General features: G+C 40.7%; 1 long non-coding RNA gene across 1 annotated transcript; it reads right to left on the bottom strand.

Moving 5' to 3' along the window:
- Window positions 1-334: 334 nt before the first annotated feature.
- On the bottom strand, window positions 335-8,927 carry LOC306669477. The gene is made up of 3 exons (XR_013766129.1): window positions 8,277-8,927; window positions 7,074-7,317; window positions 335-989 (listed from the first exon to the last, which is right to left on the bottom strand). It is a non-coding gene; the product is annotated as an uncharacterized lncRNA (long non-coding RNA).
- Window positions 8,928-27,339: the final 18,412 nt, after the last annotated feature.

The following is a 27,339-nucleotide window of genomic DNA, read 5'->3' as shown; positions in this document are numbered from 1 at the left end:
AGTGAACTGAACTCAAAGCAGTTGTGTCTTATTTACTAGCAGCTCTCGCTTCTCTGGAGTGTTAGCCTTCAACTCTCACATGTGTAAGTTCCCATGGGTTAACTGCAGTCTCCCTGCTACTCATTTTACGTAGGAATTTTTCACAGAGCATGCCAGCTCTGTGACTTTACCCTTTAGGCATTTCGGAATAACAGCAGATATTCAAGGATAAGAGGAAACCTCGGGGTCCATGCGGCATCTTGTCATCACTAGCAACAAGATTAACTGATGCTCTGGTCCCATAGATGCTTCTAGGGTGCATTCTTGAGTTTCCATAAGTGACACCTAGTCTTCCAGACACCATGCCACTCCATTCAACTCGATTCATTTTAATTCAAACCTGAAGATACAGATGGAAGAGTTAATTACATGTGCTTGGTCTTGTGAATGTTGCGAGGAGGATAAGGCTGCTATTGTTTCATGCTTGGCACTTTCCCAACCTCGATTTCACTTTCTCTTGCTTGTCTTCCACGTATTTTCACCCCCCACATATCCAGGTCACTGAGTGGTGCTTGGGCAAACCCTGACAGTTCTCCTCTTTGCTTGGACCTCAGGAAATGAAAGCTCTTCTGCTTTGATTTAAGAAAACACCCCTACTCGGTATGTATTCCAAGCAAGGCTGGCTTTAATCAATGAACAAAGATCTAATATGCTCATCTTCTCTGCTGTTCTGTAAGATGAAACAGGAATGGGAGGAACTGATGTGATTGCCTCTCCCTGGGGCACAAGTTTGGGCTTAATGATGGAAGGCAATGGAATCCATTCTTATTAAAAATCAAAGTCTTACTAGAAAATAAGTTGGGAAAAAGATCCTAGTTGGAAAGGGCCCAGATGTTTTCCATTGATTTTCATCTTGCCAGTAGGGTTCTTTCTCCTACTGTTACCACATGAAGATTCTTCTCCCAGAAGCTCTTCTCCATGAAAACCTTAGAGCCTTCTGTGCTTTGCTTCTGTAATTGAAGAAGAGGTTGCATCAAAGAAAAAACAGTCTGTGGGAAAGGTGATGCTGAGAACAGTTCAAAATCATTTACCCACTGCCTGCCATTCACCTTCAGAGCACTTTTTCCATAGAGTTATGCACTGTACTTTTTTCTACATGTTTTGAAATATGTTCCATACAACAAAAAATATTTTAACTTTTATGTGAATAGGCTATGCATTTTGAAAATTTTTAACAATTGTTGGCTTGTAACCACCAAAAAATCAAGATGGAGAATTGTTCCATCACCCCCCGCCCAAATTCCCTTGTGTCTCAAGGCAAACTCCTTTCCAAAATCCTTTTATTTCTCTTTGGTGTATACTGAGCAGTGTAGAGTAGCAATATGTTAAATTCCATTTTCTCTATATCATCACTGACATTGTACATTCCCATTCTTTTCTATTTTGTTTTTTTTTTTTTTTTTTTTTTTTACTTGAGCTATTCTAATAATTGTGTAGTAGTATTTCTTTGTGGTTGAAATCTGAATTTCTCTAATGGCCAGTGCAGTTAATGTGATCTTTTGCCACTCAGTTCAAATATTTTGCCTGTTTGGGGATGCTTGTTTTCTTACAATTGAATTTTGAGAGTTCTTTATATATTCTGGATATTAGTCCCTTTTCAGGTGTATGTGTGTATGTGATGCATGTACTTTTTTAAAATAAGTAATCCCCTTACAAATATTGTAGCCCCAAAGAATCACGTTCTCATTCTTTCATCAACATTGAGTATCACTTATTCACCCACAACTATTCGTATTCCTCATTCAATCTTTTAATATTAAAATTTTGATCAAAGGCATCTTGAAAGCTGAGTGAAAACTAAGGATGAATTCTCTCTCCATAAAAGTCCATATATATGCGAATTTTTGTATTCCTTTTAAGGAGCCTACAAGCTCTCTACTCCTGAAGTTGCACATGGACTATGAATCATGGATCCCATGTATGTATCCAGTTCAAGTCAATTTGCATCATTGTAATTATCTGCCTTCTTAATTTTAGGTGGACACGTTATTTCCTGATGCTAAACAAATCATGCAACTGTGAAAATTGCTGCACAACAGACATTCTTATTCATCTTGAGCAAATCTGCACAGCTACGTGATAACTTTTCATCTGTTTAGTTCCATGTCGTTACTAGAGATGCCAGTCCAAAAGACAGCATTTACAATTTTCTTTATCACTTATATCCCTTAATTCTCAGCAGATGATCTTGCTGTCCACTTTCCAGAGTAAGGAAGAAATAATGTATGAATGGATTGCCCACTTAACTCAAATTCAGGCAAGTATTCACCTTTTAATCTCCCTTTAATCTTAGAGCAGATGTGACTCTGCTTCAGACAATGGTGATCCATCATTTGGGGCTCTTGAGCCCATTCAATCCTAAGCCTTGTTCCAGAAAACATCTCCACCTGTTTTATTAATGTTGCCTCTTTTTAAATTTTATTGGTTCTTTTTAGTTATATATGATGGTAGAATCATTTTGATATAATTATACAAACATAGAAAATATCTTATTCTAAGTCAGTACCTCTCCTTCCCCTTCCCTCTCCCTACCTCCTCCTCTCTACCCTCTATTGATCCTTCTGCCATTTACCTATAGCTATTTTTTAAACTAATTTCTTGTGGATGGACATGATGGTAAGACTTACTGTGGTGTATTCATATTTTTATGTAGACAAGTTATGCAATGTTACTCTTAAATCACTACTTATTCTCAAGATATAATCCTGCTTATTTTTTCCAGTTTTAAAAAAATAGCACTCCCAACTCAATAGCTGATTTCTCACATTTCTCTATTTCTATATATACCGTCCATTTTGCTTTTTTCATGAACAAGCTTTCTAGAAGAGGATATTACACTCACTGATTCTAATGATTACCTTTCTCATACTATCACCAACTCTGTAGCATGCCCAATACCCCAGTGACAAAAAATGAACTTAGCTGCTGGAGGCACAAATCAGTGACAGAGCCCTTGCCTACTGTGTGTGGGTCCTTGGATTCTATCCCTAGCACTACAAACCAACCAACAAACAAAAATACCACACACACACATACACACACACGAATTGATCATTTTCAACCCCCTATTATACCTGTCATCTTGGAAATATTTGATAATGCTCATTCCTGAGACTTATTCCTCTCTTGTCTTCTATAGCAATACTTCTCCAAAATACTTTGTTAATGTCTACCAATCCCTCCTGGGTCTCCCTGAGTGCTTCTGCAGCCAAGCACCATATGTTGGTGATCCTTAGGGCTCTCTTTTTGACATTTTTTGTTCTCCATGTACACGGTGTTCCTGATGACTAAACTGCATGACATTTTTAACTACCATTTACCTATCAACCCATAAGTCACAAATCTTGACCTCATGCCAGAACACTTCTATGAGTTCTTCTCCCTAAGCCACTCACATCGAACCCATCCTAAATAGATGTCATCATCGTCACCTTTTCCAAACTCTTGTCAACTTGATTTTCCTCCTCTTTTCCACTTCTCAGTGGTTATTCCACTGTTTCTCTTTTTTGTCCAAGAAGAAATCTAAACAGTTCTTTTTCACATACTTTTCATTAAAAGTAGTCATTTAGTCACTCATCTATTCATCCACATAGGAAACACTTTCAAAGTGTACACTAGGTGCCAGACACTCTGCTAACGTTTTGCTAGGTTGAATCAGACATTATCTTTGCTCTCAAATTGCTTATAATTTAGTGTTGCAGAAGCTACATACTATATTCAATGAGAGCCTAAAGGAAGGGGTATCCTAATCAGACTGAGGTGAGAGAGGCAGAAAAACTTGCCAGAGGCAATCCTTAAATTGAATGACAAAGGACAAATGGTAATTATCTAAAGAAAGGAGAGGGCAATAATACAAGAAGGAACAGCACATTTTAAGTCTTGGCAGTACGGTTCTACCTCCTAATTCACTCCTGATCCTTTCACTTTCTCTCCAGATATATTGCCAGAAACTTAGACCCAGAAGGTCTACTATATTTCTTCGCAATATCAGTGAAGAGTCTTTCCGTCACCTCCTCTGACTTTACCTCTTCCTGAGTTCCACACCACTGCTAGAGGGCTCTTTGTAAAGCACCACTGTGAGCATATTTCTCTCCTACCTAAAACCAATCAATAGCATTAGATTTTTTATTTACATCAAAATACATGATTATTTAGTTCCTCACTAGACTGACAGGTGCAGTGAGTCACCATTATCAGATGCTTCAATGACCATTCAGTTTCCCCGATATACCAATATTCTCGTCAATTTTTATCCTTTCCACATTTCGACTCCTCCTAGGAATTGCTTCTTTCCTCTTACTCCACCAATCCCCACTTGCAACTTAATAAGACTCGGTATGTGCCGTGTCTTTAAGTGCTCAGGCAGACTTCAGCTCTCTTTTTCTATGTTCCATAGCAACTTATGTATTTATTTATTATAGCATACATCACATCATAACTATGTACTTCTCTATTTACCCATACAAACTGGGAATGTCTATAAGAAAAAAAAAGTCATATTCCTCTCTATATCCTTAGTGCTCAAAATAGTCCCTGCCATATTCATAAGGACTCAAAATATTTATGGAGTAAGCATGAACGAATGAATTAATATCAGATATTTCCCTTGATTGCTGAGAATGATTTCTGATGTGAAGCAAACATTTCTTTCCTATCACCCTAAAAAGTCGGCTTGAATTTACCAAGATCTTACTCTACGGTAGCTATTGTGCTAGGCACTGATAAAGGTGAAAACTACGGTCCCTTTTCCCTAGTGGCTTGTAATCTGTGAGGAAAACAGACATGCAAACAGGTGACTATAAAAAAGAATTATTAAAGAAATTTGATAAGGGAAAGAAAGAGGACTCTGACTTTGGGGATAAGTAAAGAAGGTTTCCAGAGCAAATATGGATTCAGCTGAGACATGAAGGGTGGTCAGAAGTCTGGGAAGCCTCTTTCAGACAGCCAGAATTACAAGTGAAAGTCCTAGGTGAGAGGGAAGGTGCACCCCACCCAGGAAACTCAAAGATCAGTCTGGATGAACCATCATAATCCAGGGAGAGTTAATAGCAGGCAGGCTGAGAAAGTCTCTAATAACTCTCAGGGATTACAACAGGGGAGAAAAGATAAGGTTAGGAGATCCTAGAGAACGGCAGGTGTGCAGGTGGGGAGTTAGGAAAACAGGTGATTTCAATCCTTCAGGCGAGAGCCGATGGAGATGTCACAGGAACTCCCTGGGACCCAGCTTCCTGTAAGACTTTGCTCCAAGACCATGGATGAGAAAAGTCACTGCACTCTGAAGAACCTTGGAAATGACAAAAGAGCAATGGAATAAGAGCCATGGCCTAGTGGCAAGAAGGAGCCTATCTCTGGCTTCTACCAGATGCCTATTTAAATATGCGATTTAATTCTTTTCAAGATAAGGCACAAGGGACTTAAACTCAGCACTGGTGCTGACTTGAGAATTAGGCCTGAGCTAACCACAGCACAAACATAAGAGTAAGCTACAGAATACAGCGTGAAACAACAGGAAAGGCATGCTCCACAGGCCAGAAAAAGCTACTCTCCATGGTCTGCCGACTAGCAGCTGAAATGACTGGCAGTAAAATCTGAGTCTCTGCAATTGGACAAAAGTTAAAGTTGATAAGGGAGGCGATATGATTCCTAAAAGGAGTCTCTATCATGTACCTACTGGTTATGAAAGGGGTGAAAAATAGGGCTTCTCTGGTTTTCCATCACAGCCTAGCGTGGGCACCAGGCTGAGTCCAGATTCTTCTAAGTTGCTACTGTAATTTTGCTTTCTTAGAATCTGGCTCCAAGTCTTCCTTCCCTTCAAAGAAAGGTCACTTGAGAGGAAAGGTAGAATTTCAGCGTGACAGCATCGCATATTTTCTATTTTATTCCTTCTTTCAAGAATGGAGGAACTTTAGATTATATAGAGGGAAATGAGAGGGAGGGGGTATGAAAATGGTGGACTGAGACAGACATCACTACCCTATGTACATGTATGATTACAGGAATGGTATGAATCTACCTCATGTTCAACCACAGAAACAAAATGATGTACCCCATTTGTGTACAAGGAATCAAAATGCAGTCTGTAAAAAATTCAAAAAATAAATGATTAAATTTAAAAAATAACTATATTTGGAAGAGATCCCCAAAACCTCCCCACTAAGCCCCATATTTAAATGCCTCACAGCATAGCTTCCTCTTGGTTTGATAACTTCAGAAAAAGATTTCAAGTGTCAACCAAGCCCCCTAATGCTTAAATATAGCTCGTTTTTGCCATAAATTTTGGGCTCTATTTTTTATGAAAATGAGAGATTCTCTTGTTGTGTACTACTCTGTATGAAAATGTGTGTTTTTGGAAGCATAGGTTTTTCCATCACCCCTCAGGCATGCAATTAGAAGTTAAAAATATGGCGTGAGGGCTTCATTCAGTGATATCTCCTCCAGATGAATTGCAATATATGCATGATACTACACATTCCATGAGGAAGGCCAACAGCAGGTTCTGCCTACCTCGAATCCCTGGCATCTCCCCCGTCATTCACCTTTCTTCATCCTAATGGCCACTGTCACACTCAGTCCACTGCCCCCTCTCACCTGGAGGTTGTAACTACAGGCCACCCAAATGACTTTGCCTACAGTCCTGCCCAGCCAGTCCACGCTCTGCACTGCAGCCAGAGAAATACTTCTAGAATGCAAAATAAATGAATCATGTCTCTCCTCTCTACTTAACACTCATCAAAAGCTTCCCGGTGTCATTAAGATAAAATTCAAGCCCTTCAGGATGCCCTTGGTAGCCTGGCGTCCTGCCTTCCTTTCTTTCCTAATCTCTTTCGCTCTTATTCTTCCCACTCTATGTTCCAATTGAGAAATGCGTACCTTTCAAGTACTTGAACAGAATTTCCTCCTACTCACTGAATCCTTAGCGCCCCTTTGTTTTTCAGTTCAGATAGCTTCTCAAAAACTTTTCTGCCTCTTCGTGAACAACCTCACCTGCCCCTTTGAAGTTCACACTGTATCTTGCATCTTCTTCCGTTACTTACCACACTTTATCACAGGTGATGATTTTGCTGTTTGAGTCTCCTCCGGGACTGTAAGGTTCCAAAGCAGAGAGCTACTCAAATGTGTTTGCTATTTCCAGAATCTACCAAAATAAGTTGTTTATCAATTTCTTGAATTAGTGAATGAGTGGAAGGATGGATGGTTGGTTAGATGGACCAAAGAGGATGGTCAAGTAGAGAGCCTATGTAGAGACTCTTGGGAGTTATGCAGGATTTACGTCCTTCCCTTAAAGTGAAAGTGACAAAAACATCATATTGTCATAAAGGTTAAATACTCCTTATATTATTATATACTATTATATAATGTTAACACTTAGTACATTGTATTAATATTTATTCTATGTAAAACACTTAGAACTATGTCTAGTGTGTTGTAGACATTCCATCCCAAAATGTCAGCTATTATTCACAGTCAAAATAGCATGCTTTCAAAATTGTATAAATTCTCAAAATTATTATGAATAAATGAGAGGACAAAAAAATTAAAAAGCAAAAAAAAAAAAGATTCTAGTAGTTAAATCTCAGTATCTCAGTAAGGTCTCACTGGTATCTTGTTCCTTATTTTAATCACAAAAAAATGGCTTTGAGACTTTCTGACAATGCGCAGCAATTCATCCACATTCAGCAGTGATAACAGAATACAATGGAGTACTTTCTGCCCTAGGGTCCAAGTTCAGCGCTTATTACCAGAGATATTTCTGCCAAACTCCTAACCTTCTAGACTCTGGACCCTGCTTGTGTTCCGAGATCTATTACACCTTCATGCTCCCCCGTCATAGCTGACCTTCCAGTCTTTGGTTTCTTGCCCGCCTACACTGGTGGTACCTGATTAATTGGGCTTCTGCTCTTGACCCTTCCTTGTTTGGCTTGTATCCAGGATGGGTCAATGGCTTTAAGGACATGCCCCTGGGTAGTGCACTGTGCCAAGACACACAGGAGAGGAGAGCCACAGCAGTTGGTCTACATTAGCATAATTATCTCCCAAATCTACTTTCAAAGGATTCATACTTTGTCTCTAACAAACCTATTTCTGACTTGCTCTTTATTTTTATTACTTCCTGAAAACTTGATGCTGTCCTTTTTAAAGGCTTTGATTAGCATTTTCCTAAAGTGACATTTCCTTGGAAAATGTTCGAATGGGTCTCAGGATCCCTTATACTGAAGAAAATGTACTTCTGTGATTACCTAAGTAGATACAAGCCAAAAGTATTTAATGCCCTAGGTCCTAGTCAACTTTTCGTTACTGTAGCGCAATACCCCACAGGACCTTCTCATGAAGAATAGGCTTGTTTAGAATGCAGTTCGTGAGGTCCCAGCTCACGGCGCTACCATTGGCTCCATTCTGGCGAGGTCTCCCATCAGGGTGGAAGCGCGTGTGTAAAGAAGAGCCTGCATCATCCAACAGGAAGGAGTCAGAGACCTCACAGTTCCTTCCTCCCAAGGGCATGCCCTAATGACCTGAGGACCTCCCCGCAGGCCCCTCCTCCCAGCAATGCCATATTGAGGATCAAGTCTCAAATCACAGTGGACCCTTGGGGGACACCTGAACTAGATCCAGACCGCAGCAGCTAGTAGAGCAGAGGCAATGAAGAGTCAAAGTAAACATGGGCCTCAGGGCTGGAGAGGGATCATCAGTGGCCGCCGCACTACGTCAGGGTACTCACTGCACATGTGGGCGGGCAGCAGCTACCACTGGCCGGCAGCACTGCAGAAGGCCGGTATTCAACAACTCCTACAGTTATGCCTTAGCATAATTTTGTATTAGAACATCTTAATTATATATAAAATTTGGGTTCCTTTTGACAAAATTATGCAAGGAATTTGATTTCAAATTCCAGTCCTCTTCCCTTTTCTTCCCCCGTTCTCCCTCCTCTACTCTACTGGTCGTACTTTCATGCCTGTATTTATTTATTTCATCGTTTCTCCAAGCCACAGCACTCGTCCACATTCAGCAGTGGTAATAGAATACAACAGAGTACTACCTACACATGAGGTGAAATTCCCTTTGGTACATTTACATATGCATGTAGCATAATTCTGTTACATTCATTCCATATCTTCTTCCCTTTCCCTTCCTTCTTCCCTCTCATTCTCCTACTGCTCCTTCACTCATTTCCCTATATCTTTATGATAGTCAAGGCCCTCCCCCACTGCCTTCTTTCCCCTATTTCTTAGCGTAAATTTTATCAAGCCTGCTGTCTTCCAACACAGCCTTTTGTTTTCTTCCATTTTTCCATAAGGCACTGCCCACTAGGAACAAATCCTTGAACTAATCCCAGAAGACATGATTTTTCACCATTAAAGACTCTGTCTACACATACATTTCCTTTCAGTTACCTATGTGAAAATTACTAACAAAATCACTGCGACTATCAGCCTTGTGAACCTACACGAGTAAGAAATAAACTAGGAAAGTCATACATTCCTCAGAAAAGCATCTTCATCAAGACCTACTTCAGATGTGGCAGTGAATGTAATTGGCATAATGATCTCCTGAGTCCTCCCAGATCCTAGCACTCTTCCTAGAAAAAGACAGGAATGGGCAAATGGTCTAATATGAGAATTTACTCCGCCGCCAAAACAAAGTCCATGCTATTATGCGCATTCAGAAACAGGAATTTGTGTGTCATTCCCATTCTTTTTCCAAGTTGGAATGTCATTGTTCTCCTGTCCCTTCACTGGGTGAAGGGAACAGATAACTGGCTTTTCACCACTAGACCAGAAAATCTACATCTGGAACTGATAAATGTCACACAGTGATGCTGCATTTCAAGCTGTATTTTCAAACAAATTATATGTGGAGTTACTTTCTGCAGAAGACAAATGAGTAGACTTCATTAATATTTATATATTAATGACACAGACACACACACACACAAACACATACGGAGAAGTCTGTGTAGGAAAGCCTGTGAATTGCAGGGTAGGATTGTGACAACGGCTATTGGTTGATCAGTCAACACATACCCCAACACCTTCCTCTCTGGCCTCCTTCCTCAGAGGCCAGGAAAGCTACATGGGAACTTTCTCAGCTTCCCCTGGGACCAGAGCAAGCCACAGGACACTCTTCCAAACAGAGAGATACAAAGTTCACAGGTCATATGTGAAAGTTTTCTCCATACTGATAAAAGGAGCAGAAGTCACAGATGCTTCATCTTGCCCCATATTTGCAAAGTCAAGGTAGGCAGGAGATGCCTGTGGCATCTATTTGGTAGCCATGAGAAACATTCCAAGGGAGCCAAAGAGGTGCAGACCCTGACACTATTGCACGACCGAACAAATGTCAGCGACCACCCACTTCCCAAATCTGTGGAGTGAACAGTTATTTACATAATTCTACACCACTGTTGACTGGGTTTGCTGTTGTTTGTGATTGAAAGCATACTTAATTTGCAGAGCCCTTTGTAAAGTCACTGAAGTCTCTAGCATCATTTCCCTAATAAAAATAATAGTGAATTCATACTGCATATCTCTACTTCCTTAGATCAAAATCTCTGTTCCTTCACAGTCCATGTGGGATATTTGCTCTCTGCTATGAAATCTGTCAGAGGTGATAGATAGGGTGCAATTTTGTAATAGCCCCAACTGGGCAAACAACACAAGGGCCAGATGGCTATTATGATACATCAATCTTTCCAGAAACAAATTTTATAACCCCAAATTTAGAAACAAAAAAAAATTATAGAGAAAAAAATAAAAGATACTATGGAGCAATAATTAGACATGAATCAACAATGAAAAATTCACAGTACTCATGCTTTCACTTCCAAGTACTGTGCCCCAGGAGACACTGCCGATGATTATGGCACATTTTCCCACACTTACCACTTACCACTGAGAAGCTCCTTACACAGAGTTCCAGTCAGCTACAACCAGTCGGCTGGAGTTGGTACATAACGTGAAACCCCACTGCACCTCTTCGTGATCGCAGGCACACATTCCATAGGTATTTGGTTCATGACCCAAACACAAGTCCTTGCTCTTCAGGATATGGTTGAGTTTTTTGAAGGGAGGGGATCCTAAATGAGTGTTTCAATCACGTTTTTTGCCATCTTGCTTCCCTCAGTCCTAACTGATTTTCTCATCTGTATGATTATTCAACAAGATATGCCAGCATCTCATTGAATTTATTCAAAGTTTCATTATTGTATTTGCTAGGAAAAAATTCATATGGATAATTGACTTCACTTAATTCTGCCCTTTTTTCTTTATATCTGAAACTTTTTTGAAACTATACGTGTTTTTCATATTTGAAAAGATGCCTTCACTACTTCTTTTGAAAGATTATCTACCCTTTAAAACAAACCACAGAAGTCAATGGAAAACCCTGCTTCTAAATACAACTTTAAGAAGACTCCCCTCCCCTGCCCAAGAAAACAGATCCTTGTTCAAATGACCTTCTGTTTCTCACTTCAAATCTGTCTGGATACCTAAAGGATAGATAAAAAGGAGTAAGCTACTAGGAGTTAATACTTGCCAAGCGCATTGAAGGTATTTATTTGGTCTGGGCCACATTGCAAGCATGCTGAAAGATACTGTAGAAGATACCAAAATAAAGAGAGATGCTATCAAGAGACTCAGGCCAATTACTGTTTAGTGACTTGAAAGGGAAGAACTATCTATGAGAGGAGCAAATTAGAAGGTATAAAGAAAATAAAACAAAGTTTGTAGGGAACAAAATAAAGCATAAAATGTGATTTAATAACACATTAGAAATAAGTGTATGTACATGCAAAATAACCTAAAAATAGGTTTCTACTACAAGCTAAGCCAGAAGTAAAGGGAGAATAAAACAAAACAAAACAAAACAAAATACAGAAAGGTTGACTTAAAATCAACTGAGGTCAGTGAGAAAGAATGGGCCTGGAAATCCAGCTCCTCATGTTGGGATGACCTAGTGCTGAAGAATACTCCTAAGGTCTCTAGGGATTCTTTATACCCTCCCCAAGGAGATACTAGAAAACTGCATGAAACCAAGGCAACAAGAAAAAAAGGAGAAGGTATCCTAACCATGTACTCAGTCACTCATTTATTGAAAGATTTAGTGGGTTTCTACCCCACCAGGCACTACTCTAAGGGATGGTACTCCAGTTAACAACGGCCTAGAAACCCCTGCCTTCATGGAGTTCCATCTCTAGAAAGGGAAAGAGATGATACAACAATAAGGAGACGTAAGATGATATCATTGCAGATTGTATAATTATGCAAAATGAACCCTGAGTGCCTGATGGCTCCTTAGATACCACAGACCTGTTGTTAACAAAATCAGTGTGAGTAGATGAATTATGCATTTGCATATATGAATCACCTTGCCTGTTCTGTGAGTCAGCATCTCTCCCTGTGAGAAACCACGGCTTGGTAAATGGTAGAAGCTCAATTTCCTAATCAGGAGACATGCATTTTACTAGGCAGGCTGTGGCAGATTGCTCTCTCTGACCTTGGATTTGGCCAAGAAAGATTAAACTGAAAGAGAGGGGAATATAGATGTCACAAACAACAACGCCAGAAAATAAAGAAATCCTCAAGGAAAAACATATATACAAGAATGGATGAAGCAGTTACATTTTCTGGCAGGACTGCTGTTCCACACACTCCATCCCTCCATCCCTCCCTTCCTCTGTCCATCCATCCATTAGCTTATCTGTCTGCCTATCCTGGGAGAACTAACTGAGAAACCTGTCCAAAGGCATAGGCAAATTTATTCTCAACAGAAAAGAGTTGCCCTGATTTAAATTGGCTTACAAACTCAGAGTTAGGTCCCATGGTATTTACTCTGTAGGCTTTGTCAATAGAGTTGATTCCTGGGAAAACAAAACAAAACTGTGACATAAGTCATATTTATCTTCAGTCCAGACTCTTTTTCTCTTTCTCTACTTTGCCAAATCTTTTCATTTCCTGTTAAACACATAAGCCTGAGTATCCAGTTTCCCAGAGTGGCTTGTGGTCACTGTCCTTGATAGGGAAAGTCACACCAAAGTCCTAAAAAGAGAAAACGTGCTTCTTGTCAGAGTTATGACTTGCTTTTTCCATGAATGATATGGAGAGATTCTGTAAGACTTTAAAGGAAATCCTGGGAAAATTAGGTTAAATACCATCAGCCCTACATGGACATATGTCTTTGAAGTCTACTCCTTGGAATTCCCTCAAGACAGAAGTTAAATGATAACCCTCTGTAAAAACATGAAAGATCTCCTTTCACTGAAGAAACCGGAAAAGTGAGCAATATCCCTGGACACTTTTAACTCAACTTCTGTTTAGCCCACCTCGAATCCCTTTGACTGACTTCCTGGTCCACCTTACAGCCGGAGAGATTCAGTAAACTAGAGATTTATAACATATGACAAGTCAACCCAGATTCTTATGAAACTAGATATGAGTCAGCAACATTAGAGCTGCTTGAAATTCAGGGCATTTCAGAGTGAAGGGGAGAAATCTCCAAGAATTTCACACAGAATGTTTGACTCTTCTGAAAAATTGCTGAGAATTCTTCAGAGGCAAGTGGTGCCTGGGTTTCTATTTTCTGCAGCCAGGTGGTAAATGAACCAAGGCTTTGCAAACAGAGATCAGACAGTCCACAGTAAAGAGGTCTGCATCATCTTGGGGTGTCTGATTGCTTCCACACAACTTTTACTGAAAAGTGGCCAACCGTCAGCGGCCCCATCCCCTTTGAGAACACACTATGTGCTCCTAAATGCCAGGGCACAAGGCCTTCAACAAGCTGGTTTCTGCATAACCATCCACAGGTATGGCTTCCCTCCTGTTTCCTAATCTTCTACACCACTGCAGGTAACAGTCAAGCTGAAAGTCCTTGGTATGTTCAAGGGATCATGCTCAAGTGTCAATTATCATTCAGTTGTTCTTTGATAAATTCATAACATATAACAATTATCGTGAATAATAACAACAACAGTGTCTCCAAGTATCAATTAGCTGCTCTTTGTTAAATATGGGTCTAACACTTAAAAATAGTTTGCTAATTTTCAGAAAAATTCCTGAAAAAAAAAAAAAGGTTGATCTACACTGGAACTCAGGTACCTACATTTTGAGGGAATCAATTGTTTGACCAGAACAACACAGCTCATGCATGGTGGATACAGCATTTGAGCACATGTCTGCTTGATGTCCAGCCACTACTGCCTCTGCTTCTTCCCCTAATTAGTTCATCCCTGACTCTTCTGATTCAGTACATTGCAACTGTGCCTAGAAAGGTTTCCTCTGGTGCCCCACTAACCCCATGGTGGAAAACAGGTGCTTCTTCTGCAATTTGAAAAACAATCAAGAACCCCATGACTCATTGCCTTCAATCTCCTCGCTAACTTACTCATCGGTCTCCCCCACTTAGACTGAGCAGCAACCAGGGACTCTTTCTTCTCAGCTGCACAAGGTGCTCATAAAATGTTTCTTGCACACACCTACCATGAAAAAATGATATAAAAGTTGATGAAGGGGAATTCAGGGACCAGGCAAAGCCCAGGAAGTAGCTCTGTCAAGCTTTTCCCAGTCAGCACCAGCTGAAGTCACCTTTCTTGCTATAATAATTTGCTGCCAAAACCACAAGGAATCTCTAGATGTTGCTAAATTCTCAGGGACCTATTTTTTTTTTTCAGCCCCCCACCCTCATTCTCCCAACCAGCCCACATGATCCAAAATATCTAAAAGACCAAATCACCTCCCTATAAGGAGGTTCATATTATCAGGAATGGTAGTGCAGAGGGCTGGACAGAGGCAAGGCAGGATGGAGGCCACCAGGAGGTTGGATTGAATTGTAACCAGGAGCAATGTGGCTGGACCCTACAAGCAAATTTTACTGGTGACCATGAATCCCATAAGAGTAGAGCAGAGAAAAGACCCAAGACCAGCAGTGAAGGGAAGAGGAGACCACAGTTCCGTGGGAGCCTACTGGAAGGGCTCCTTTCCTTCCTTCTTCAAGAAGAGCTTGCTGCAGGGCTGAAGTGTGGGCAGACTCCACCAGGGACAATGCAGACGGTGAAGCACTTGTATTCTGGGTTCTGCTAGGCTGGAATTTTCCAGACCAAACCAGAGAGCAGGTCACAGATGAGAGTGACAGGTGGGAATACTGTGGTTTACTGCTTCATTTTCAAGGGTGTGTAATGAGGCATTTCTCTCTCTCTCTCATTCAACAAGGAATCACTATTGCATATTGATAAATCTGCACATTTATTTTAATAGATATTTGTTATGCTTTGGGTATGGTCTGTCCCTCAAAGTTTTGTGCACTGGAAGCTTGCTCCCCAAAGTATGATTTTTGAGGTGGCAGGATATTGGAGAGATGGTTAATCACAGGGGCTCACTCTCATGAAGAGATCCATGCTGGTCTCTCAGAGTGGGTTAGGTTCCCTCAAGAGCAGCCTGTTGAAAGAGTGAGCTTGGTCACTCACCAGAAATTGATGCCAGTGCAATGCTCTTAGACTGACACGAAGTGAGCTAAATAAACTCCATTTCCTTATAAAGTGCCAAGCCCAGGTTATTTTGTTATAGCAACACAAAATAGGCTCAGACACAACTATACATTTTTAGTCAATTAAATGCCTAATGCTATAGTTTGGATGTTAAATGTCTCCTGAAGATCTGTGTGTTAAAAACTTGATACCTTGAAGGGCACTATTGGGAAATGGTGGAAACTTTAGGATGTGGGGTCTACCAGTAAGCTTGAGAACCAGGGCACACACCCTCAAAGTTGGATTGTAGAAGCCTGGTCTCTTTCATCTCTTTTGCTTCCTGGTTCAGGAGGTAAGCAATTTCCTTCCATGTGCTCCTGCCATAACATGCCTCCCTTGTCAGAGGCCTAAAGTGTTGGCATGGCTCAATCATGAACTGAAACCTCCAAAACTATGAGCCAAAATAAACCTTTTCTCTTTATATATTAATTACCTCAGTTATTTCATTATAGCAATAGAAGATGACTGATATATCCTATTATCCTACTGTCCAGAGGACTCAGTGGAATTTAGAAGAGCACCATCTCCCTGCTGAGTGCAGAAGCACTTACAAAGTATGTCACTTATTAGGTAACAGTCACTCCACAGCAGTGATGATTATCACAAAAGTTGTAAAGCCATTCATACTTTTAAAACTATACCATAATTTTTTTGAATGTCACCTCTAGTGATTCCTGCACTACAACCATGATTCTTGATAATACATGTAATATCTATGTAATACTATCAATGCATGTAGCATATTTAGCTCTGTGGGACTATGAACAACCAATGATCAATGTTTGCTATTATTATTTGCCTTGATATTATTATCCCCATTCTCTAGATGAGGAAACTGAGGCTGAGAGGAATTACATTTTTGCCCAAAGTAACACAGCTAGTAATTTGTGGAGCTAGATTTGGTTTCATTAGGACCATAGAAAGATCTATGGAGACTTTTTGTTAGAATAGAAATGAATGTAGAATCAAAGGAGAAGAGGGTTCATTTAGCAACCTCCTTCTTTGACTTAATTCAAAGGAAAATACCAAGAGATATTTTTCAATTGGTTAAGAAAGGATGGCCAGACACTCTTTCCCATGGTTAGAAAGCAGTCATTTCCTGGGCTAATTTCACCAAAGGCACCCGTACCCATCATCTCAGAACAAACTCACTCACGCCGTGTTTACTGGGGCACTTGTGGAAAATCCTTGGAACTCAATTGCATTCTGACATCCTATTCATCTTCCAGCTTATTTCCCATAACAGACCCTGATCTTATTAGAAAAACCTGGGAGAATATCAGCAATGGCACCTTTTCTTTTTTTGTGACAAGTCACTCTGGAATGCATTTAATATCTTAAAATTGTCATTGATTGAAACCGGTAATTCTAAATAAGCTAATATCAAAACTGCTATCCCTCTTTTTTCACCTTAATCTTTTTTCTCCCTAGCCACATATTTGATCTTTTCAAAGTTATCTTCCTAAGTGGTCAACAAGCTAGGGAATCATCCAATGGGAGGAACATGGAGGAAAAATCTCCAGTAGCACAGATCTCTCAGGCACTTGACATGTTTCCCATTGACTCTCCTGCCTAGAGAAAAGCTTAGCAGATAGTAGGTGCTCAAGAAATATGCAACAGACCCCAAATGGAACTTATTCTTGAGCAAATTAGAGACTTGGGTTCCAACACCTGATTTTCCAGTGGGGCTTTTGTGACATGGAACTGTGAACATGGCTGCCACTCTGGGAGATTTGAGTGGCAGTGAATCTGCCTACTTCACACATTTCTCCCAGAAATCTTTTTCCACCTAAAATTTCCATCCTTGCCTCTGGATTTAACATTTACAAAAGGATTCTGGCTTTGGAAGAACTCTTAGTCAAAATAAGTTAATTTAATAAGCTAATTGAGATCTTGAGCCCCACCGGACAGAAAAGTAAGTGGTGAGCTCCAGATTCAGCCAGTAGCCACAGGTGCTTGACCAAAAGTCAACATGATTGACTGCTGTCTGAACAGAGGAGGTGAAAAGAAGATGCTACAGGGAAGGCTTTCTCTTAATTCACCCATCCAACCAACCCTGGTCCCATTCCTGCTGAATGACATGTATTCACTCTAAGGAGCCACATTTGCATGGTCCATGAGAGAGAAATTGCAGTATTAAAATCATGAGATTCAGCTCTAGCTCCATCATTTTTCAGCTACCCAGTGAAGTGACTTACCCCATGCTAACCCAATTTCCATGTGTAAAGTGGGTACATTCGCCCCTCTATTTCAGGGTTGCAGAAACCACAACTGAGATCATAAAAATGACCAGTGTAGGGTCCCGTGCAAAGGAGACACCAAGGAATTGGTGGCTACTCTCATTTTCAATCATGCTTCTCAAGGTAATCTTAATCTTTCATAAAAAAGCAACAAGAAAGAAAGGCCAGGGAGCGTGGGAACTAATAAGGGAGGAGAAGCAAGGATAGGAGTAAGCATCAAGCATCAAGTATATGCCAGATGTTTACTCAATTACTTTTCACATGCATACACTCCTTGAGAGGGAATGAGATTCATATTTATGATTTTGCTTTTTTAATGTTTCTCCTCTGACTTCCCTATGTCCCGGCAGACCCTAATTTTTCAGAATCCTCGACATAAACCACTGGGTCTAGGGATGTAGTTTAGTGATAGAGCACTTGCCTGGCAAGGGTTGAGGACCTGTGTTTTGTCCCCAGCACCCTCCCACACACACACACAAAAAAAAAACCCTCAAAAAATATTTACAGTAACACTGTTGAAAGGAGAAACAGAGACGGCAGGAAGAACAGGAAGCTCTACATAAACCAAAAGGTGACCTGCCTGAGGGTGAATCCATGCCCTTCATTGTACAGGTCCAATGGGGGAGTCTGAGGGGGGAACGGGGAGAGCCCGCAGTGCCAATGGGACATCCTTAGCAATAAAGTCCTCCCGTCAAAGGGAAACTTGGTGTGTATTTCTCCAAAGACTTCCACTCTAGAAATCCAGAGAAAGTGACTAAAGGCGAGGACTGATCAATTGCAATCCCAGAGTGACATATTCAGGGAATATCATCTTATAATCTTGGGATATCTTGAAACAGAAAAAGTTCCATCCCTCCTGCTATTTTTCATCACCTCATCAGAAATATTCAAATGAGTTGAGACAACTGCCACACTTGGCCTTTGGATCCGTCTGTTAGCTACTCCAGGGCTCCAGTGCTTAGTCATTTCTTAGCTCGTGTCACTGACACCGTTCTCACATTTGACACTGACTCCAATAACCTTGTAGCATCTGCCCTCCCAATTCCCTTGAAAACCCCGAGCAGCCTGCTTCCATGAACGCTCCTTTGAATGTCCTTTCTTCTTCTCTCTCTCTCTCTTTCCTTTTGACAAGGAAAAGAGCTATCAGGTGTCTGGAACATTCTTGAATAGCTAATTGCTGGAGTCCTTGTCCTCACTTCTTCCCCCACTGCACTTCACTGGCATTTGCTCCAAGATCTGCTCCTTTTCAAACAACGACCTGGCACTGAGCTGAGGTTTCCAAATGTTAACTCCCTGGCATCTGTCCTGTAGGTGCTGAAAGGATTTTTCCCTGATTTGCACACAAACCCTTTCATTTTGATGCCTATCAGAGTCAGCTCAGCTTTTTTTGCCTTGCCTACAAGGTGGTTTGGAGGCCATGGCCCAGAGAATAAAGAAGTCTTTCTCTTCTTTTTCAGACTGTTGCTCAGCCACTCTCGCCTGGACACTTGAATACACATAGTCCTCCTAGGCTCTTATTTATACCTCCATGGGCAGAGTTCCAGGGTGGACACTTACCTACCTACTAGTTTTTCAGACTTCCTCCAGGCAGGTAGGTAAAGCTCTCTAGCAGCTTGGATATGCCTGCTTTTGCTCAGAGGAACCCTGGTCTAAAGCTCCATTAATCAAAGATCCCTACCTCCCCCACTGCTGCTATCAAAGCTCCAATTTCATAAGAGTACAGGAGACTGACTATGATGTCTACTCTGGGGAAAGAAGCAATCTTGTCTGCCTAACTCTTAGAAACAGAAAGCAAATGGAGCATGGAGGAAGAAAAGTAAAAGGGAAAGAAATCCAGATCTACCACTCTGCCATTCATTCACTCTCTCATTCATTTAGGTCTTCTTGACCAATATCACATGGAACTGGGAAGGGTCTTGGGATTCCAAGGTGCAACTGATGCAGCCTTTATCCTCTAAAACTTTAAGAGATGAGAGAGGAAGGAGAAACCATTCCAAGAGCAAATAAGTAGAACCTGTTTCTTTGGAGGAGAATTTAAACAATACCCGGGAAGATACAGGTTCTTCCTTGAAGAAACAGTGTCTGAGTTGAATCCTGATGGAATGTCTCTTCTATGGCAGGCCTGCTGTTGTTCATACACAGAGACAAGTGCTAAATAAACGTAACCAAAATAGACTTGACATCATGGAGCTTAAATTCCAGATTCAGGACATGTGTAGGTATGGCTGGGAAAAGACAAAGGAGCTGAGTCCAATTGCAAAGAACAAATATTACTTACCAATTATGGAAGGTTCCTTTGGGCCTAGTGCCATTCAAAGAGTAGCATATTTAATGTTGAGCAATGGTATATAGCAAGTGTTGTTATTTTCATTTGAAAAGTAATACAACTAAAACTTAGATTACTTGCCTCTCATTGCAGAACTTACAAATACTGGATCAAGGATTTGACACAGCTTTGTCTTTCTCCCAAGTATAGACTCTTAACCTATAAGGAAAATACCTGTAACTTCTCTGAGAGAAGAGAGAGGGCATTCCAAGAAGAAACAGCTTTGTTTCAATACTTAAACACCTTTAAGTATTGGAAATATGATAGAATATTCCAGAAGTATTGAAGGAGGCAAAAAGAGTGAGCCATAGTTCAGAATATTGATGGCATGGAGAGTGTCATAGAAGTAATATTTGAAAAGGAGGTAGGCTATTCACCCACACCATCAATGTCAAGGACGTTGGTTCCGTGGAATCATTTGAAACACACCATAAGCTCTAAGTAAGAGTGGAGTAGGGTAGGTACAATTAGAGTTTTAGAAGGTATGTTTTAATGACTAAGCAAAAAATATAGTGGTATTGATTATAAATGGAATAATGAGAATGAAAGGATGAGTTTGAGAGCTTTGAAAGAAATAAACAAGATTTAGTGTCAGTTAGATGTGGTTGTGGAAAGTAGGGAGGGCTTCTTATGACTCCTCAGTTTTTGACCAGGGCAGTTTGAGTTGATGAAAATCTCTGAAAACAGGAATGTAAGTAGGTTTTTAGGGAGTAAGATAAAGTGTCCATTTTGGAACACATTGTGTTTACACTTCTGGGGACACTCAAAAAGAGGTATCCAGTAGTTAATTATCCAAGAGTCTGAAGCTTGGGGAAGTGGCCAAGGAGACCTTCCACAGTCTTAGGTAAGTCAATGTTGCCACCGTGCCCGATATATCCCAAGGAGAATGTGCACAAAGACAAGATGATAAAAGAAAAAATCCAAGGGAACACAGCATGAAAAATACAAATGGAAGAAAAGGAACTAATGAAGAAGATGCAAAGGATGACTGGAGCCACCAGGCCCTGAGACTTAAGGTGCAAGTCATGGCATGTCAGGATTAGAAGCCATCTGCCTCCTTCACTTGAGATATGTAGTGGGGGGTACCTGGAGGGGAGACACACTGGCAAGGTGCTTTCTGCTGGTCCACAGTAAAGCCAGAACGGGCCAATATTGAACCAGGAGTGCTCGGCTGTAGCACAGGCTGGGTTTTTGCATTTGCATTTATGTGTTCCCTTCACTGTCTAGAAGAGTGTATGGAAACTAAAACAAAACTGAATTAAAACATACTTGTTTGGCCCTCAAATTTCACCACAACTTTTCCATCTTTGCAAGGGTGTCATCCATCTAAGCCACCAAGTAAAGGAGGTGTGTGCATTGCTTGCCAGGTTCTTTTGGATAAATTAGCCCAGGAAATGAAATTTTTAATCCATCAAATTGACTTTAGGTTCCCATTTTCTATTGAGGAAACTAAGGCCAAGATATATATAGAAAACAATGCCAAGGAGTCACATAGCTACGGTTGCCAGTTATTTCACTGTCTGGGATCCTAATTATTTGTTTGTCAACTTCTGGAGATTCAGGATTGACTCCATATGCATTCTACCCATTTTTAAGGGGGGTCAGTCTTAATAATACTTAGACGAGGGTAAGCCAATTAAAAAGTTTGTTCTCTGTGTTGGGGAACGGATATGAATTCCAATGTAAAGCCATAACTTTAGAGAAATTAGCCATATCTTTCAGGAAATGCCTTCGATTGAGAACTAGCTCCATGGTTATGAATGGAGTCAGTGCTTTCTACTTTCAGAGCAAGTCTGTCATTGTGTGGGGCCCTCAGCCTCTTGTGTTGGAAATGAGTTAATGTAGTCACCATACGACATGCTATTTTTATTCCTTACTCAGATCAGCCATAGTCTAACAATGCATTTCAAAGCACTGCTGATGGAAGGTCCACCTGAAACCTGTTCTCCCAGATACGTATCTTCCTCCCATTCGTTTCAAGAAAAGAAAAAAAAATCTTACTGCACAGCAACATTTTCATCTGCTTTGGTTTCAGCCAGAGATAAACCGTGCCTGCTGCAAAGTAATTAATATCACTCACCTGGAAAGCAGAAATTGGGAGACTACAGGCTTCTCTTTCTTGATAAACAGATTGCTGGGTAAGGGTTGCACATGGATGTGACAATTCATTTGGCCATGGAAATAGCAGAAATGAGATGTTTTCAGACAGATATTTGGAAGGCATGAGCAAATGTCCCCAGGCTTCATTCATTTGAGCTCAGGTGAGTCTTTTGCACTAAGTTTCAAGCTCCTCTAAGTCCCTAGGATCAGCAGAAATTTCTAGGCCCCTAGGGAAGTGCCCCTAAAACAATAACCAGAGTTGTTAAAATAATCGCCAAGTCCTGGAAAAGCTGGCTGTGCAGCCCAACACTCAGCAGTCCCTTGCCTGACTCAAATTTCCCCGGGGGTAAAGAATACAGAAGTTTGGCCTGAGTGAGGTGTATCCAAGCCAGGCAAGTTAGAACTGTGCAGCTGAGAAAGAAAAGGAAAAGATGTGCAGGAGGGAGAAGCCTCAGTCAGCTTCCCCAGAGGTGACCTGGGCTAGGAGGAGTTAGAAGGCCCAACTCACATTCTGCACAGACCAGAACTCACTGTGACCCTCCTTCCACATGAAGAAATTGCATTGTTGTTACTGTAAAACTGTTGGGGTTGTGCGGTTCTGTGACTAAGCAGGAGAAGGAAAACACCACCACAAATATGGCTTACTATTTCTCAGAGAAAGCTTGAGGGATCATTTTCCCATATCAAGAATCATAAATTGCCATTTGTAGAGGAGCTTGAGAAGAATGGCATTCCAGAAGTGGCTCAGAGCCAGGAAATGTATGGATTACTTTAGCTAAAATGAAAATTCTGTCCTTTTTTTATTCATCCATCCATTCAGTCTACACCTTTATAATCTCAATAGGCAAAATACAACTAATAATTTAGAATATGATATTATCAATGTTATGATAGATGTATGTGCAGAAGTTCTACAAATCCAGGGACAGAGAGTGGGAAAAGTGGGTCAGGAAAGCTTTTATAGGCTAAGCAACACTTGAACTAATTTACTAAACAATAGTAACTGTTCATAAGCAAATAGAGATTGTTCTCGACTTCAGAGGAGATCTGGGGAAAGGGAGTTTTACTGCTCCTGCTCTCCCTATTGTATAAGGCTGCACATCTAGGCACAGTTCAGATAGGACAGATTCCACGGACCTTCTACTGTCCTTCCTCCCTCCTGAGTAGAGGAATTAATCCTATAGACCTTGGAACATCTGTACTTCCATACTCATTTCACCATGTGCTTCTCCTGGATTTCGATTTTTTTTTTTTTTTTGGAGAACAGTGTGTCTCCTTAATTCAGTTTCAACATTTTGGCAATGAAATAGCATCTGGAATATAGTAGAATTTTTTTGTTGTTGTTGACTATTATGTATATCTTCATACTTGATTAGGGTTTCCTGGAGGTAGGAGGTACGTGATTTAACCCTTCTATGCTTGACATTGTGCTCAGTGTTGACACTGATCAATGTTTAATGGATGAGGTGCCCCTCAAACTGGAGCCTGATGGGAAAGTTGATGACACCCTCACTATGCCACCTTTCCCTGGGCACCCAGTGTCACTGTCTGTCCTGCGTTCCCCTAGGCAGTGAGGACACGTGTGTCCAGATTTCTCTCACTTTTGCCCTCAAACAATTAGCTCTCATCTTGAAATGATCTTAGTCAATGTATGCTAGGCTAGTTTATCATCTCCAGCCTATTTTAAAAAATACACAAATCACCAAATTTTGAATTTCCAGTATGATCTGTAAGCCATAGAAGAGATATTTTGGTGAAAAGGATCTATCCTGAACCTTTCAACTCATTCTATTGATGCAGCTGCCTAATCTGTAATAAGACTTTTTTCTGCCTTCCTTTTCGGCCATACCTGAATGATCAGTCAATATCACTAGTCTTCTTATGGACTCAGGTTTTTCTGCATGGATTTGTTCTTGTTAGTGGGTTTCTGGTCCATGCTCCAATCTTGTATGGTGCTAGATACACCAACATTGTATGGTGTATCTGGAACAAAAATGGCAGACTACATTCTTACTGAGATTCTACTACTGCATGATCCAAATCTTACCATTCATGACCCTGAGCATCCTCTTTTGCTTCCTCTTAGGCCCATGTCCTGAAGTTCCTTCTAATTCCTAGAATTTATCCTTTCAAATAAAGTGTATGAAATCCAATGACATAGAATTTCACTTGATCTTCTTGGGTTTCTTTTGGGGGACCTTGGAGGGATGGGAAATTGACATGGATCTTGTATGATTTGTTACTCAAGATGTTTCCTTAAGCTGCCAAGAGGTTCACCGCCTCCCCACTGAAATAAATAACTCCTTTTATTCCAATCCTTGACCTGATCTTTGTAAGTAATCAAGAAACTCACAGCACCTGAAAGCTATGGAAATGGAAAGTTGTCTGTATCTGTGTTGGCGATCAACACATATAGGTCCACAAATGGGGTGGGAACAACAAGAAGAGAAAGAAACTGGGAAAACTGAGAAAACCTTCTTTAGTCTCCAGATTTTCCCTGTGGCCTTCTCTTTCTTGTATTTAGACATTCATTTATTATGAGCGTGGTTTGTGGGTACAGAAGGTCCACCACCTGGAAGAGAAGTATGCCCTCCAACTAGGCTCATAAACCAAGTTCTAGCCAGATTTTTTCCAGAATAACATGCTGCACTTCCTCCATTAAGCTCAATCTCCCTTCAACAATCCCCTTCTTACCTGGGCCGTGAAATGAATCACGAAGAGATTATTTTCCAGGCAAATCGGTAGAAAAATCCTGATACAGACAGTTCCCCTTCTGATTGCAGCCTGACTTGTACTTATTGAATATCACATCAAGTAGTGGTTCAGGGGTTTCAAAGGAGAGTTCAGCAAAAAAAAAAAGGGGGGCAGGGAAGCCCACAAAGTTTTCCCAAGTACCTACAGCAGAGTTATCAGGTCATAGATCTAAATGCCAGCACTGTATGCCTGATTTGCACATTCCAAACTGATTTGTTATTTTTTTTTTCACTTTTATCTGCTTGCATGAACAGCTTTGGAATACTGAAACAATTTAGAATCATATTTAGTTTGCAACACTTCAATTAACTAAAGGGCTGAAACAAGTGCTTCTACTGGTAACTAGTTTAATCGGTTACTATTATGAGAAATAATTTCCTCAGTGTTGGGGCTCCTCGGTTTCCTCTCCAGATAGGGCAAAGTCTTGCACAGGTATGTGGAAATGGGATATGAAGAGCCTAGCAAAAAAATTGCTCTAAGAAAAAAGAAAAATCAAAGAATTCATTCTCTTATTTAAAAAAAAAAAAAAAAGAAGAAAGAAAGAAAGAAAGAAAAACTATCTAGGGATGGGTTTCCATCTTCTGCTGTGATTTTATGACCTCCTGTTCCCCTGGAACAACTTTATAGCCACTCAATAAGCACAATGAGGGTGTGGATCAAGGGTCGAAGACTTTTAAAGCTATTGCATAAATGCACTTAACCATGAGCCAAAGTGATAAATAGAAAACCAAGATGAACGTTAGGAGAACTGGGAAGAATGATTAGCTGGGACAGTCAGCGCAGCTGCAAAGGCCACTCCCAACACCTGAAAGAAGGCGCTCCTCCTGACTTCCACCAAGGCTCAATTGTTCTAATTGCATTTGCATTAAAAGGCACAACTGGTAAATTGCAAAAGGATTCCTACAGGAGAAAAACATATGTAAATTTTCAAAAGACACAGAATAATTCTGCATGTTACTTTTGGATATGTGGAAATGTAGTTGCCGAATAAATGAACAGAAATTTCACACGCTAACCACTGGGGAGAGATTACTATGGAGGCAAGAGAAAGAGATAGGTGTGTGATTTGTTTTTACTTTCAGTATTTGGGGTTAAACGTTAATAGCTCATAAGTCTGAGTAATAGATAGGCAGGGCTCAATTCTATTATTTTGTGCACTTGCATATTTATTTGAATGATTTTCTAATTAAAACCTAAGGGACATTTTTAAAAGAGTATGCTAGTGTCTGTTTTGTAACCATTGTTAAACCGTTTAATGAGAATTCTTCTCCCACTCTGGATGTCACAGCCCTGGGTTATTTTTATTAAGGGTCATAGAATTCCATAGATGGAAGCCCGTGACTAATCTCCCCTCCCCCCCTTCGTCATTCTAACTGACATTTTCACTGACCGTGGCCACTGGATTGGGGCCCAGCTATTGCAATATGAGAAACAGAGTCCCCTTTCCCTACTAAGCTGAACTTGTGCCAGATACAACTTCAAAAAGCCTATCCATAAGCTGAGACTGTGTCTATAGATCAGTGTCCACAGAAACCCTAAGACTTAACTCGAGGGTCAGCATGGTAGAGAGACAGCCAGATAAATAAATTTGAGAAATCTGAAGAAGTTCCCTGTCACAATCAGATGATAATCAACCTAGAATTCTGTCAGAACAATGAATATAGCCTCAGGAAGGAGGAAGTGTTGGGTCAAAAGGTGGCTTGTCAATGTGTCCACTGCTTCCCACATATCCCAGTCTTGAACCAGAAAAATTTAAAACCACAAAGAGCTTTGTGGCTCTTGGAAAACCACAAAGAGCACTTAAATGTTGGTTCTTTTTATTATTTAATTCCCCAGACTAAGGATGGACTGTCTGAACCTCCAAATCCAGGCTAACATAGGGAAGTGGTTCAAGTACGGCTGGACTGTGGGGTCCCCAGCCTGTGCCATCCTCTGACCTAAGTCTTCATAGATGTAGATGATCCAGACAGTCCTTGACTTCAGATTGTTCAACTGAGGATTTTTAACACTTTAAGATGATGTGAAAATGATACACATTCAGAGGAATTTGTACTTTGAATCTTGGATTGGCATCTTTTCCTGGGCCAGTCGTATGTAGTGCATCCCTCTGGCATGACCCTGGACCATGGCAAAGCTCTGCAGCTCAGAGTCGTCTGTAGGATCACCAGGGAAACTACTGATAACTCCGCAGTGTGCTGTGCTCCTAAGCCACAATCTCGGCAGGTTCAATGCAGCAAGTGCATTTTTTTTTTTTTTTTTAAGCAAGTGCATTTTTGACTTGTGATCTTTTCACCTTAGATGGGTCCCAGGCATGACCTGCAGCCTCCGTCCTCTGTTCCTGTACAGCAACACACATTTCAGAAACTACA

Source organism: Sciurus vulgaris, assembly GCF_902686455.1.
Source record: "Sciurus vulgaris genome assembly, chromosome: 9".
Classification (NCBI taxonomy): domain Eukaryota; kingdom Metazoa; phylum Chordata; class Mammalia; order Rodentia; family Sciuridae; genus Sciurus; species Sciurus vulgaris.
Note: the sequence above shows the minus strand (reverse complement) of the source record. Positions and strands in the feature narration are given on the sequence as shown.